At 50.8% G+C, this 13,081-nt stretch overlaps 1 protein-coding gene, 2 non-coding genes and 1 pseudogene across 3 annotated transcripts in view; all 4 read right to left on the bottom strand.

Moving 5' to 3' along the window:
- Window positions 1–13,081, bottom strand: part of LOC123282426 (uncharacterized) — a 43,567-nt gene that overhangs the window by 14,479 nt on the left and 16,007 nt on the right. Inside the window, exons 8-13 of the mRNA XM_070519561.1 lie at window positions 11,053–11,315; window positions 8,348–8,420; window positions 4,626–4,749; window positions 3,269–3,384; window positions 2,840–2,945; window positions 268–391 (exon numbers count right to left, since the gene is read on the bottom strand). The gene's annotated coding sequence lies outside the window, so the exon portion shown is untranslated. The remainder of the gene's footprint in view (window positions 1–267; window positions 392–2,839; window positions 2,946–3,268; window positions 3,385–4,625; window positions 4,750–8,347; window positions 8,421–11,052; window positions 11,316–13,081) is intronic.
- Window positions 4,316–4,397, bottom strand: LOC123283622 (small nucleolar RNA SNORD116; annotated as a pseudogene).
- LOC123283618 (small nucleolar RNA SNORD116) lies at window positions 7,937–8,030 on the bottom strand. The gene has a single exon (XR_006524294.1). It is a non-coding gene; the product is annotated as a small nucleolar RNA SNORD116 (small nucleolar RNA).
- LOC139044702 (small nucleolar RNA SNORD116) lies at window positions 10,733–10,825 on the bottom strand. The gene has a single exon (XR_011501774.1). It is a non-coding gene; the product is annotated as a small nucleolar RNA SNORD116 (small nucleolar RNA).

The following is a 13,081-nucleotide window of genomic DNA, read 5'->3' as shown; positions in this document are numbered from 1 at the left end:
ACGGTGACTATGGACAGATTCCAAACAAAATGGAGAACTGTAGATACTACCAACAGTTCCCAGTGTGGAATCTAGGGGCTGACTCCAAACAGAACCTGGAGACAGAATCAAGGGCTGGAGTTTTCCACTCAAAAAATCGGCAGTAACCAAGAGATATTACTGCATCCTGGGAATTGCATTCTGAAAAGAAGGCCCTTTAAAGGAAAGCCAATTAGATTTGGAGTTCAAACACAAAGAGAAAGTGGAAACTCGGCCACTGGAACTTACCAATGGCCCCTGGAAATGACAAGAAAGAGTGAACTCGAAAGGTTTCATGGGTGCCACACCTGTGTTTCTTGTTGACCCTGGATGTTGTCAGAAGTTTGCTTCAAATCCCACTGCTTCCACCAATCTGTTAAAAAAAAATTCAACTAGTAAATTTGGAGATCTAATTGGCTTAATTAAATAGCTCATGAATCAGGAAGCATCTCATCTGGCAGGTAGAGAAATACATCGAGGGGTTATACAAGATGAAGGAGGGCAGGACAAGAAAGTCATCAGCAAAGAAAAAGCAGTTCATTGGAGGAAAGTAAGAGTTCAGGTGATCATTGTGTCAGATTAACAAACAGAAACCTCATTAAATTGGAACCAAGAGGCCAAAAGGAGGAGCTCTCATACCCTACCTGGATTGCAGAACCCAAGAGGAAGAAGAGAGATTTCCTCTGCTTGACAGGCAAGAAGCTCAGGCAACGAGAGACTGTCATGACTCAGCCAATGAAAAGCCACTACACCTCCAACTCTTTGTTTACAATGGCCCTCCCAACTTCCTCTTCCCCTCTATAAAAGGATTGATCCTCCCTGGCTTCTGGGGGACTTGCATGTGGTTCACTATGGTTGCAGACCCCAAATTGCAATTCTTCACTGATCTCAAATACTTACTTTTGCTGGAGAAATAACTGGATGCCTATTTGTTTAAGATCAACAACATTATTGGCTGTTATTTTGGATCTTATTGGCTGTGCTCTGGTGTTTCTATTGGCTGGGTTTATTGCTGGGCAAGAGGGAAATCTTCCTTCCTCCTGATACAGCAGTAAAATTGTTGCACTTCCTGTTTGGGAGTGCAAGATACCTCTCTTCCTGTCAAGGTCTGTAACTAACACTGTAATCAATGTCTTCCTGTTTGGGGTAATTGATGATGAATAGTAGGATGGGAGAGCTCCCTCTACAGGCCTCCTGGACTCTAATTTTAGTTGGGGTTTCCTTTACTAATTTTAACACCTCAAACATCACTTCCAATCTACAAAGAACAGCGGACATTAGGGAATTGAGAAACAAAACTTTCCTAATAGAATATTTAGTAACAAGGTGTTATAAGGAATCCATCAGAGATATTCACTGTACCATCTATACCACAAGAACAACAAATGCTTGCTCCCTGGAACATGTTAGTTTAGAAATATTTTTTTTCAAAGACATTGGTGTCACAGGTTCCTCAGCACAGCCACCATATCTTCCATTCATTATAACAATGATCTCTCTTCAAACATATTGGAAATCACTGAGGGTATATAAAAGTGGTCAAGGAAAGCCATGTAAAATAACCAAGAATTGGAAATTTAATCATTTCACATCTAAAAAATGTTTAATGCAGTATGTAGTCTAAGCCAGTATGCATGTGTATATGAAGTTGCTCTTTTGGTTGATGAGAAAAACAAAAATGAAGAAAAGGTAATTCAATCCCAATGACTAGATGGCAAGCAAATTAGACTGTGAAGATTCTACATATAGTATCTACTTTTCAATCATCATATATTTGTTTCAGTTAATAAAGGAAAGTGAAAGTCCATAATCTCTTTGGATTTTGACCATCTAATAGCCCTCAAGAGACCAATCATTACTCAGAAGATTCCAGCAGCTCAGACAAATGTGTGAATGGCTCAGGTATAAGCATAACAATTTCTAGAACTTCCAGTGTAGGCATACTTCATTTTATTGCACTTTGCTTTATTGCCCTTCACAAATATTGTGTTTTTTATAAGACCTCAACCAACAAAAATGTTATGACTCTCTCAAGGCTCAGATGATGGTTAGAATTTTTTAGCAATAAAATATTTTTTAATTAAGGAAGGTACTTTTTTTTTTAGACACAATGTTATTGCACACTTAATAGACTGCAGTATAGGGTAAACATGACTTTTATACGCACTGGGAGAACAAAAAATTTGCATGACTTGCTTTATTGAGATAGTCACTTTATTGTGGTGGTGTGGAACCAAATCTACGATATTTCCGAGGTAATGCCTGTACCCAAGTGCTAGTTCCCCAGGAGCTGTTTACTACAAGTGTATTTATGCTGCCAGGTAAGCACTCAAAGAGTTGTAATTTCACCCCCAAATCAGATGTATATAGAGCACCATACAATTCAATTCCTCTAATATACGCCCGCAATTTTGCTTTCTAGTACTGCAGTTCTTGCTGGTACCACATAAATAAAAACGCTGATCTCCCCCTGTATATATTTTGCTTAGGGTGAATATCTGTGCTGGAACTTAGGTTCATCGAAGTGACTGTCTAACTCATTTTGTTCAGATTTTTCAATAAGATCAATTATTATAGCAATCATTGATACACACAACTTTCTAAAATAGGGCACTGCTTGTCTCACAAAGTTAAAAGAACAGCACTTCAGAGTTCATCACTCTAGGACACATTTATCCACCCTATTCAGTTATGAAGGCCAGCCCCTACATCAACGATCCATATTTCACAGCTGTCTATCACAGACAGTGTTTATGGTAATTCGAGTATTATATAATCCCTAGAAAGAATGTCGATATTTTAGGGACAAACGCTTACCGACCTAAGAATTCCCACTGGTCCTTGAGGATGGGCCTTTCCTTCATGTCTTATCTCAAGGAGAAGGAATAAACATTTTCATATGAAACCTGAGATTTGTTCTTGTTGACCTGTGAAAATAGGGTAAAAATATGGAAAGATGAGATGTATACATGTCCATTTGTCAAATGTGCACAAGAGGGTTTATTATGTACCTTCATTTCAAATATACTTATGTTACTCTCCTAGAATGTTTCTGATATTATTCAAAGGGAGAAAGCACAAAAATCCTGGAAATAAAGGAGATAAAATATTGGACAACTCACCAAATTAATTAATAATTCACATTGTTTAGATTAACAGATACATCACAAAACCAATTATCTATTTGATTACAGAAAAATATAATAAAAATAAGCCTTTAAGAGTAAATTTATTTAAAATTGGTTATTACCTTTGGATTGCACTGTTTTGTTCCATCTCAGGAAAGGGAACAGGTAAAAGTGACAAAATCAGCACTTCTTCACTACAGTTGTGAGTATTCCATGCTCTTCCAAAATCACTTCCATTCTACAAGGGCACAGAGGAAATTTAGGAAGTTGTAAAACAAAACCTTCCCAATTGAATGTTTACTGAAGGAATAAGGAATTAACCATAGATATTCACTTGATCTTCTATGTAACTAGAAAAACTATGCTTGTTCCTTGGAAAAGGGTCATATAGAAAATCAATTTTTCTAAGCCCTTAGTCTCAAAGTTTATCCAAAGGCCCTCCTGAGCATTACTCATTGAAATTATAACTTCTCTTACAACACATAAACACATTGAAGGAATATGAATATTAGCTAATAATAGCCACATAAAATTCCAAGAATTGGAAATTTAACCATTTCATGGTTAAAAATGTTCAAAAAAGTATCTAATTTAACCCATTATCAAATACCTAGAAAATTTCTCCCTGACTGACAGAAAAAAGAAAAAAAATGTTCTAATCTTTGAGACCGGGTCAACAAGCAAATTAAAGCACAGAATAAGAGAATCCAATAAATACAATCTGCCCTTCAATTTTCCTTCAGTATTCAATTGAAGTTGATATTCACATATCACTTCAATATTTATTTTATTTAAATGAGAAGCAAAAACTAACAATTTTTTTCTAATTTACTATCTAATAGACCTAAACATGCTGATCCTCACAAGACTGTGACATCTAAGGAAACTGAGTGACTGGCTCAAGGTAAGGCACACAACCTTTTCCTGCAGTGTTCCCTACTCATTTGCTGGTTCTCCACGGTCTGTTTACTATGGGTGCTGCCAGTCAAGCACTCAAAGAGTTACCATGTCATTCCATGATGGTTATTTACAGCCTCTGTACAATTTGTTTCCTCTAGCATATGCCAGCATGTGAGTTTTCCAACACCATAGTCCCCTTATTTTAGTATCACTTGATGACCAAACTGAATTCCTTTCCATATTATTTGCATGATATTGTCCCTTGTGCTGGACCTCAGCTCACAGAAGTGATCTTGTCACTCATTTTGTTCAGATTCCAACGACATCCATTTTTGAAGTCATCATTGATCCAGGCACATTTGTAAAAGGGAGCTTGATCCTGAGATACGTGGTAGAAACTGAACACTCAGGATTCTGACACTGTCAGACACAGTGACCCACAGTTTCCAATCATGGAGACCAGTCATCACAGTCAATAAATTAGCCTCACAGTTGACTAGCATGGTCAGAATCTTATTGTTATTGGAGTGTTACAATGTCCTAAGAGGAATGTCATTATTCTCAGGACAAAATGCTTACCAGTGTGAAAATTCCCACTGGACAGTGAAGTTTGGATGCCAGACTTAGTCTCCGTCATTTTACTTCTCAAGGTGAAAAACAAAAAATTCTTTCATGTGAAAACCAGTGCTGATTCTATGTTGAACTGTAGTAAAAGAACAAAAACGAGCAAAGATTTGTAACACAGACATTCATTGGTCAACTGGCCTAGGGATCTCTACCCTGCAGGCATTGTCATTTGCATAGCCTCAAAGTTCTATAGACTGGAGAATTTCCTTCTGCACCTGAGGATGGTATCAGCTGGGTGACAGAGGTCGGGTTATCCCATGTTATTGAGCTGCATGAACTAAGAGGAATTCTTCATTTTTGTATTCTAGTCTCCCTTCCCCTAAATAGACACATAGGCATCCTGGTCCAGGAAAAACATTCCAGGACCTTAGGCAGCACTAGTAGCAGCTAGACGGAGGCCCATCACAACCAGATAAACCAAGTGATTGTGAAACAGTACCACATCAGCTATCACAACTAGACTGCCATTGAAACCACAGCCTACAAAAGTAGGACAAGCTATTTGTATTAAACCTAAATGGGGTGCATGAGTGTTAAAAGAAAAAATTTGAATAGAATTCAGGTATGTCTAACCAAATAGCAAAAACTGTCCATGAGGAAATAATAAATCACCTACAAAACAAGAAACAGGAAAATCATTAATAGAATAAGAGAAATCAAAAGATGTCAACAAAAGATTAAACAAATGATATAGTTATCTGACAAGTATTTAAAAATAGTGATGATAAAAATATTTACAGTGTAACTACAAAATCTCTTGAAATAAATGGGAATAGTAAACAATCTCAGGTAAGCAATAAAAATCGTAAAAAAATAAACTGGAAAAAAACCCAGAAAAATTTACAATAGATATAAAAATCTCACTGGGTAGGCTGATTATTACAATGGACAAAACAGTTAAGATATTATGTCAACTTAGTATGGATCAATAGATTTTGTCTAATTTAGAACCAAAGAAAGTAATCTAAAAAAAGAAACACTAAATATCTGCATGTGATAAGAAGTTAAGATTTCTGTATATTAAATATGTCAGTTGAAAAAGTATAATAATCTAAGGAAAGTCAAACATAGAAAAGTAAATTCATTGTAGTATAAATATACAGAAGTATAACTTCAGTATCAAATAAAAACTGTTCAACTTTGAAGGTCCAGTAAACAAATGGGCATATGGGAAGCAAATGAGAACACAGCAATGTTCAATTTCATTATGGCTTTTTGGAAATACTAAACAGAGAAATAACAAAAAGAGGAGGATGCACCATGTGTGTATGAAGTCTGCTACGTATGGGTGTAATTCCCCAATTAAAACGGCATTTGTTATATAAAGCTTCCTGATTGACACTCACACTGCTGAAGAACAAGGATTAAAAACAAAAGAATGTGACCTGGGACACTGGGCAGGTATTTAAATAACACAGAAATGCCTTAATAAAAGCGATTACTTTTGTGGAGACTAACCTACTCTTTCCACGTAGACTGCCTCAACACAAGTTTGAAAAAAGGTGGACATACATTGTCTGGAAGGACTCATAAGGGAAGTGTACTTGGCTGAAAGGCAAGGGCCACTGCAACATGAGGTCACCACCAGCAAAAGGGGCTTCTTAGGGACACTGACTGAAGGATACAAGATATCCACATGAATTGTCCCAGTGAAATTAACAAGCATGGTCCTTTCTGTGCCTCAAAGTCAAGGCAAAATCCCTTCATTTGGACAAAAGAAAATCCTAACAAGGTGGGCAAATTTGAAGGCCAAGAGTTCCAGGACAAAATGCTTGCTGGAAGTAGGTTACTTCCAAATGGGTCACGAATTTCCCAAGGAGGGTCCTTCAACACAGTCACTTGAAAGAAAAATTAGAATCACAAGTAGACCTGGATGAGAGTGTCCTCCACAGAATTGCAAAGTAAGGCCCCATGAGACAGCCTGAAATACTAAAAGCTTCAGGAGTTCTACTACCTGACGGCATTAACTTGTTAGAGGACAAGCTCTTGGCATGGAATAACTGTGTTGAAATCAAAGGGTGTTGGATCCATTTCTTGGCCTGGTGTCCCCACATTTATTCAAAAACCAAAGACTGACCTAGCCAGAGAAAAGAGAAGAAGGAATTAAAAAGTAAATTTTAAAATAAAAGATTTCAGGTATCTATAACTAGCGCATTAGAGATGAGAGTGGAAGACCTACTTTCTCTGAGAGCCACAGAGAAAATGAAACATAGAGGGACGTGACTAGGGGATGGGCACAGAAATGAAATAAGGCCATCCTGAGAGAATCACTGACTGGTTGATAACAGGAAGAAAGAGGGGATAGAAGAGAAAACAAGAGGAATCAAAATCACCAGTGCAACTCTGAAAATCAGTGGAAGGAAAAGCACTGAGCAGCGCCACTCCAGAAGTGTGAGGCGGTCTACCACAAAGGTCATCTACCGCAGCCAAGCATTCTTGGGCAGGCATCAATTGGAAGCCCCCTTAGACTCAACGCCAGCCCTGGCAAGGCCTCTAGCCTTCCTCAGCAAGCACCAGTCACCAGTTCCATCATAGGCAGGGGACGTCCACGACAAGCCGCTGCCAGCGCTCGGAACACAACGAGGCAGCACATCCCACGGAAGCCCAAGGCATCACACTGTGACCTGTCCTCTCCGTGCCCTTCCTCCCCGCTAGCACCCCACGTCCAGGCCATCAGCTACCACAGTGTCTTGACCTAAGTGCCAGGTCCACAGCCTGGTCCCAGTTTGGGCACCTTGGGGTGGACTGGGCGAACCAGAGAACTGGAGGAGCCCCAACCTGCAGCACCAAAGCCTCACCCCTCCGGCGGCGCCCCAAACCGCGAGGGGTGCTCCAACTGCCTCACCAAGCCAAAAGGCAAGAACAGCTGACGGCCGCCCGCCTGGCCCGGGGCTCTCATCAGAAACCACGCGACCTTCCACTGCTTACTGCTCAGCTCTGAGACGCAGACCCCCGGGGCCTTCGTCCCCAGCGGGAACCAGGCCCACACAGCCACAGGGCCCTGAGCTCACGGGGCCTGTGCCAGCGCCACACTCTCCGACTTCCCAACCTAGGATGCGAGCTGCCAGCCACGGCCCTCAGCCACAGGCCGTTCAACCAAGCACCGCCGACTGACGGACACCCCCCTCACGCGGTGAGAGGAAGGACCCCCAGATGCCACGGCTCCCAAATGCGGACGCCCGGCGTGGTGCCCGTGCCCGTCCCAGTGCGCTCAAGGGGAAGCGGTCCCTCACTCCTGCCATGCCTGGGGAAGACAACGTGCCGGACCTCAGTTTCGATGAGAACGACGGTAGTGAGTTCTCACTCATTTTGTTCAGATTTTCCAAGGAATGCATGTGAGGGAGTCATCATCGATCCGAGCACGTTCTGCCAACCTGGACAAACTAACCAGGCAGGCTGGGGGGCTCCGCAGCGGGCGAGCCGATCGCCTCATGGGCGCCAGCGGCCTGGAGAATCCAGAGCCGAGCCCCGGAGCAGGGGCAGCAGTCAGTCCGCCCTCAGAGCACGACGCCGCGGGCCCCCGGGCACACGCGCACAAGAAGCCTCTAAGGCAGGTCTAGCGAAGCCCTCAGGGCGACAGGCCGAACTTGGGACAAAGCAATGCTGACCGCCCTGGGCCGTCCGAGGGCGTGGTGCGCATCCCGGGCCACACTTCCGCCGCGACTGCCTCGCACCTGCGCTCGTCACGGGACACGAAGGGTCTTCTTCTGTCGGTGGGCGGCAGCGAGCTTTGCACGGCACTTCCACCTGAGGAGTGTAGAGAAAGCACACGCGTGCTTCAGAAACGTGCCCAGCTGGTCAGAAGACAGGATCCGTGCCACAGTTCCCCCCGCGGCACCCTTGCATCTGCTTGCCCTGTACCTCTATCCCTTCGGGATGACCGAAGGCGCGTGTGATATCCCGAGGGTAGGCAGATGCGCAGGCCTGCGCACGTGTGTGTATGTGTGTGTGCGTGTGTGTGTGTGTTTGCGCGCGCGCGTGCGTGCGTGCCTGCGGGCTTCCGTGTGCGGTGGCCTCAGCACCCGGGAAAGCACGCCGTCCTCACAGATGCCTGACCTCGTGCCCTGCCACCCCACGCGGAAGCCCGGTGACTTCCCAAGGAAGGACGCCAACTCGCACCGCTAGAGGCTGCTGCAATCGGCCCCGGACTCCCTCTCTGAGCGCCACTCCTTCTGAGCAAAGGACACGGACAATCCACCTACACCCTCACCCTGACCGTGGATGTGAGGTCCACGTGGCCAGCGTGTCCCCGCGAGCTGGGCCGGGGGGAACGGCACTTGATGGTAAGGCTACCTGGCTACCGCCAGGACAACAGGGCTGACACGAGAGCCGGCACCACTCGCCCACGGGCGGCGCAACAGAAGCAGCCCGTCTGAACCTCCAGGGGCCCGACGCCTTCAGGCCGCACTCCGGTCTGGGCTATCTAAGCCAAGACGCCCTGGGCGGGCCAGCAGGGAACCCCGCTGCAACGGCTGGTCACAGCCACCGAGACCCGGGGCAAGACCCGTCTCAGACCACAGCCAATTCCCACGCAGCGATGCGGCATGTCCACCGCCTGCGGGTTGCGGGGCGCTGGCCTTCGGGGAAACGTTCAACCCCGCGGCTCCCTGCTCCAAAGGGGAAGCCCCCTCACGCCTGCACAGCAAGTCCCCCAAGGTGTAGCCTCCAACACCTCGCGCGCCAGGCGGGCAGGGAGCCTCCCGGACGGCAGCCGTCAAGGAATTAGGACTTTGCCTAAGTCGACCGCATCGCACTCAACCTATGACCCCCTCCTTCGGCCCCAGAACACCACAGACGACCTCACAGAGCACAAACGCTTCCTCCTCCTGGAAGACAAGGCAAAGAATGAAACTAGGACACCGCTCCCACACAAGGAGACGTGCTCCTCCTCCACGCTGGACGTGCGTCCGGGGCAGGGCGCCCAGGATCGCAGCACCCTCGGGTCGCTGCCACGCCCGCAGGCCTCCGCACACCGCTCTTAACCACCCCTCGCGCACGCCCCCCCCACCCCCCGCCCCCCGACGCCCCACACCGCCACCTGGCCCCGTTCCCCGGCACGCCCGGGACCACAGGAGCCCCCCCCCCCCCCGGGCCAGGAAGAGCGAACCTTCCTGCAGCAACGCCTTCACCTGGCAAGCGCCGGACCCGAGGGGGCGCAGGGTCAAAGAGATTGTCCGCCTCAGCAATCCAGAGCAGACGGGGCCGGTGGCCAGTCGCGGGCCTGTGGGTCTCTTCAAGGCGCTAGGACGACAAACACTGGGGTCCGAACCTCCCGGGGGCGCGACGCCGTCTACCGCACAGGTCATCTACCGCAGCCGAGCCTTCCCTGGCAGGCAACAACCGGCAGCCCCCTTGGGACCCAACGCCACCCCTGGCAAGACCGCGACGGCGGTCGCAACCCAACAAGAGGGTACGTCCTGTGCAAGCCCGTGGAACCGCACTACGGCCGCTCCCCTCCGCGCCCTTTCCTTCCTGCCCGCCCTGTCAGCCACCACACTGCCTGGACGTCAGCGCCAGGGCCACCTTTGGCCAGCTGTGTGTGGCCCGGGTGAGCAGGTGACACACAGGAGCTGCCAGCTGCAGCGCTGCGGCCTAGGGCCGCTGCCCCCGCCGCCAAGACCACGGGCCCATCACACGTCCTCACCAAGCCAGAAGGCAACCACAGGCGCTGCGGCTTGCCCGGCCCAAACCGAGGCTCCGAACGGAACCCAGGGAAGACTCGGCTGTTCGGCCTCCAGACACGGACCGCCACGCCCCCCGGGGCAACGGCTCAGGCCAGAACCGGGCCAGCGCGTACTCAGCGCCAACCACGGGCCGGGCCCATGCCAACGCCACACTCTCCGACTCTAAAGACGCCCATGCGACCCGGGCGCCGCGCCAGCAGAGGCCGGCCATGCAAGCAAGTCCCTCCGAGTCGCAACCGCCCAGCTCATGCGGTCACGCTACCGGTGCAAACACGGCAGACGCCCACATGCGGAGGCCCTGGGCGGTTTCTGCGCGAGTGTCATCAAGCAGAAGCTGTCCCTCACTCCTCTCACCCCCGGAGAAGACCAGGTGCTGGACCTCAGTCTCGGCGAGAACGACGGTAGTGAGTTCTCACTCATTTTGTTCAGATTTCCAAGGAATGCATTTGAGGGAGTCATCATCGATCCGAGCACCTTCGGGGCAGCTGGCGGGGCTCGGCGGGTGAGCCCATCACCTCAGGGTCGGCCAGCGGCCCGGAGAATCCCGAGCCAAGCCCCTGAGCAAGGGCAACTGTCGACCCACCCTCAGAGCGCCAGCTCCGCACGCCCCCGGGGACCCGCGGGCTAGAAGCCTCTCAGCGCGGTCTGGGACTCCCAGGGCCAACGGCACGAACTGGGTGCAGGGGGATCCTTACCAGCCTCAGTGACCCACGGGCACGGGGCGCACCCGAAGCCACGCTTCTTGCGGGATTCCCTCGCGTCTCCGCTCCACAAACGACAGGCAGGTCTTCTCTTCTTGGGCGACGGCAAGCTTTGCTCGGAGATCCCACCTGGGAAGTGCAGAGCAATCGCACGCGCACGCCTCAGCGACCCAGCCAGGCTCTCAGGTAACCAGAGCCAGGCCAAGGGTTCCACCCCGACTCCCCGCCCCGGGGCAAGCCTTGCATCTTCTTGGCCTCTACCTCTTCCCCTCAGGTGTGACAAGAAGGCGTGTGCGACAGCACGAGCGCAGGAAGGCGCGCAGGCGGGCGCGTGTGCGTGTCTTCGGGTGCGCGGGGCCCGAGCCCCTGAAGAAGCACGTCTTCCGCACACATCCCTGGCCTCAGGCCCTGCCGCGAGACCAAGAGCTCGCGCTGGCGGCTTTGACCTCGACTCGCCCGGCGGCTCACCTCTGCCCTCTCGGCCTGCTGAAATAGCCCACAGGCTCCCTCTCTCACAGCCCCTGCCTCTGAACACCGGAACACGAGACTCCAGCAGGTTCACCCTCCGCCTGACCGTGGGCGCCCGGTGTCCCCGCACGCCGTGCCACGCGAACCGCGCCCGACGGAAACACGCCGACCACTGCTGGACCTGAACCACGTAAAGCACCTACAACACTCGAAGGCTGGCGCCGCTGGGACACGGGCTAGAGGGCAGAAGCAGCAGCCCCTCCTGATCTCCAGGGGCCAGCGCCTCTTCCTGCTGACTGAGGCTACACCCACGCCCTCAGCGGTGCCAGCGGCAGGGGAAGTGCCAGGAAGAGGTGGTCTGTGGCCACCACGACCCACGCTAAGACCCGACTGAACCTGGAGCCCACTCGCGACCAGGGACCTGGCGTTTCCACAGCTGGCCCGCTTTCTGGACCCCGGCCTTCCAGGACTCCTTCCCACCCACGCGCTGCCTTGCCCACCTCAGGCCTGCGAGGCAAGTCCCGCAAGCAGTACCTCAAACCCTACACACACGTGGCGGCCAGGGAGCCCCGGGGAGGACGGCCACGAGGGAATCTCGACTGTGCGCACGGGACTCGACCCGTCACGTTCAACGTCTGGACCCGCCCTCGGCACCAGTAACACCACAAACGACCTCACACGGCCCCAAGGATGGCTCTGTCCAGGAAGGCAAGAGGAGGCACGGAACGAGCACACACACCCCGCCCCCGCCACCCATGGAGAGGCGGACGTTTTCCAAGGCGGACGTCTGTGCGCGGCAGGGCAGCTCGGGTCACGGCCCCCGCCGTCTCTGCCAGGCCCACAGGCTTCCACGAAGAAACCTAAAGCCCTGCGACGAGGCATGAGGCGAACCGCGCCAGGAAAATCAGACCCTGCTGGAGGAACGCTTTCTCCTTGGAGACCCCGCGCCTGAGACGGCGGAGGATCCAAGGCCACGGTCGCCCAAGCAATCGAGGAGCAGCGGCGGCCGGCCGGCCGGCAGTCACGTGCCGGGCCCCTCTTCAAGGAACCGTGGAAAGAACCGGCGAGCGCCACCGCTCTGGAACAAGGCCCGCCATCCGCCACAAAGGTCACCGACCACAGTGCACACCCCCGGGCCTTCAAGCCTCCAGCCTTCCCCGGCACGCACCAATCGCCAGCCCCGTCAGAGCCAGGGGACGTTCCCGACAAGCCGCTGCCAGCGCTCGGAACACAACGAGGCAGCACGTCCCACGGAAGCCCACGGCATCACACTGTGACCTGTCCTCTCCGTGCCCTTCTTCCCCCCCCAGCTCCCACGACCAGGCCGTCAGCCACCACAGTGTCTTGACCTGCGTGCCAGGCCCACAGCCCGGTCCCCGTTTGGGCACCTTGGCGTGGACTGGGCGAGCCGGAGAACTGGAGGAGCCCCAAGCTGCAGCACCAAAGCCTCACCTCTCCGGCGGCGCCCCAAACCCCGAGGGGTGCTCCAGCTGCCTCACCAAGCCAAAAGGCAAGAACAGCTGACGGCCGCCCGCCTGGCCCGGGGCTCTCATCA

This window comes from Equus asinus, chromosome 2 (genome assembly GCF_041296235.1).
Source record: "Equus asinus isolate D_3611 breed Donkey chromosome 2, EquAss-T2T_v2, whole genome shotgun sequence".
Taxonomy (NCBI): domain Eukaryota; kingdom Metazoa; phylum Chordata; class Mammalia; order Perissodactyla; family Equidae; genus Equus; species Equus asinus.
The sequence above is the reverse complement of the archived record's forward strand: the minus strand, read 5'-3'. Positions and strand labels throughout refer to the sequence as shown.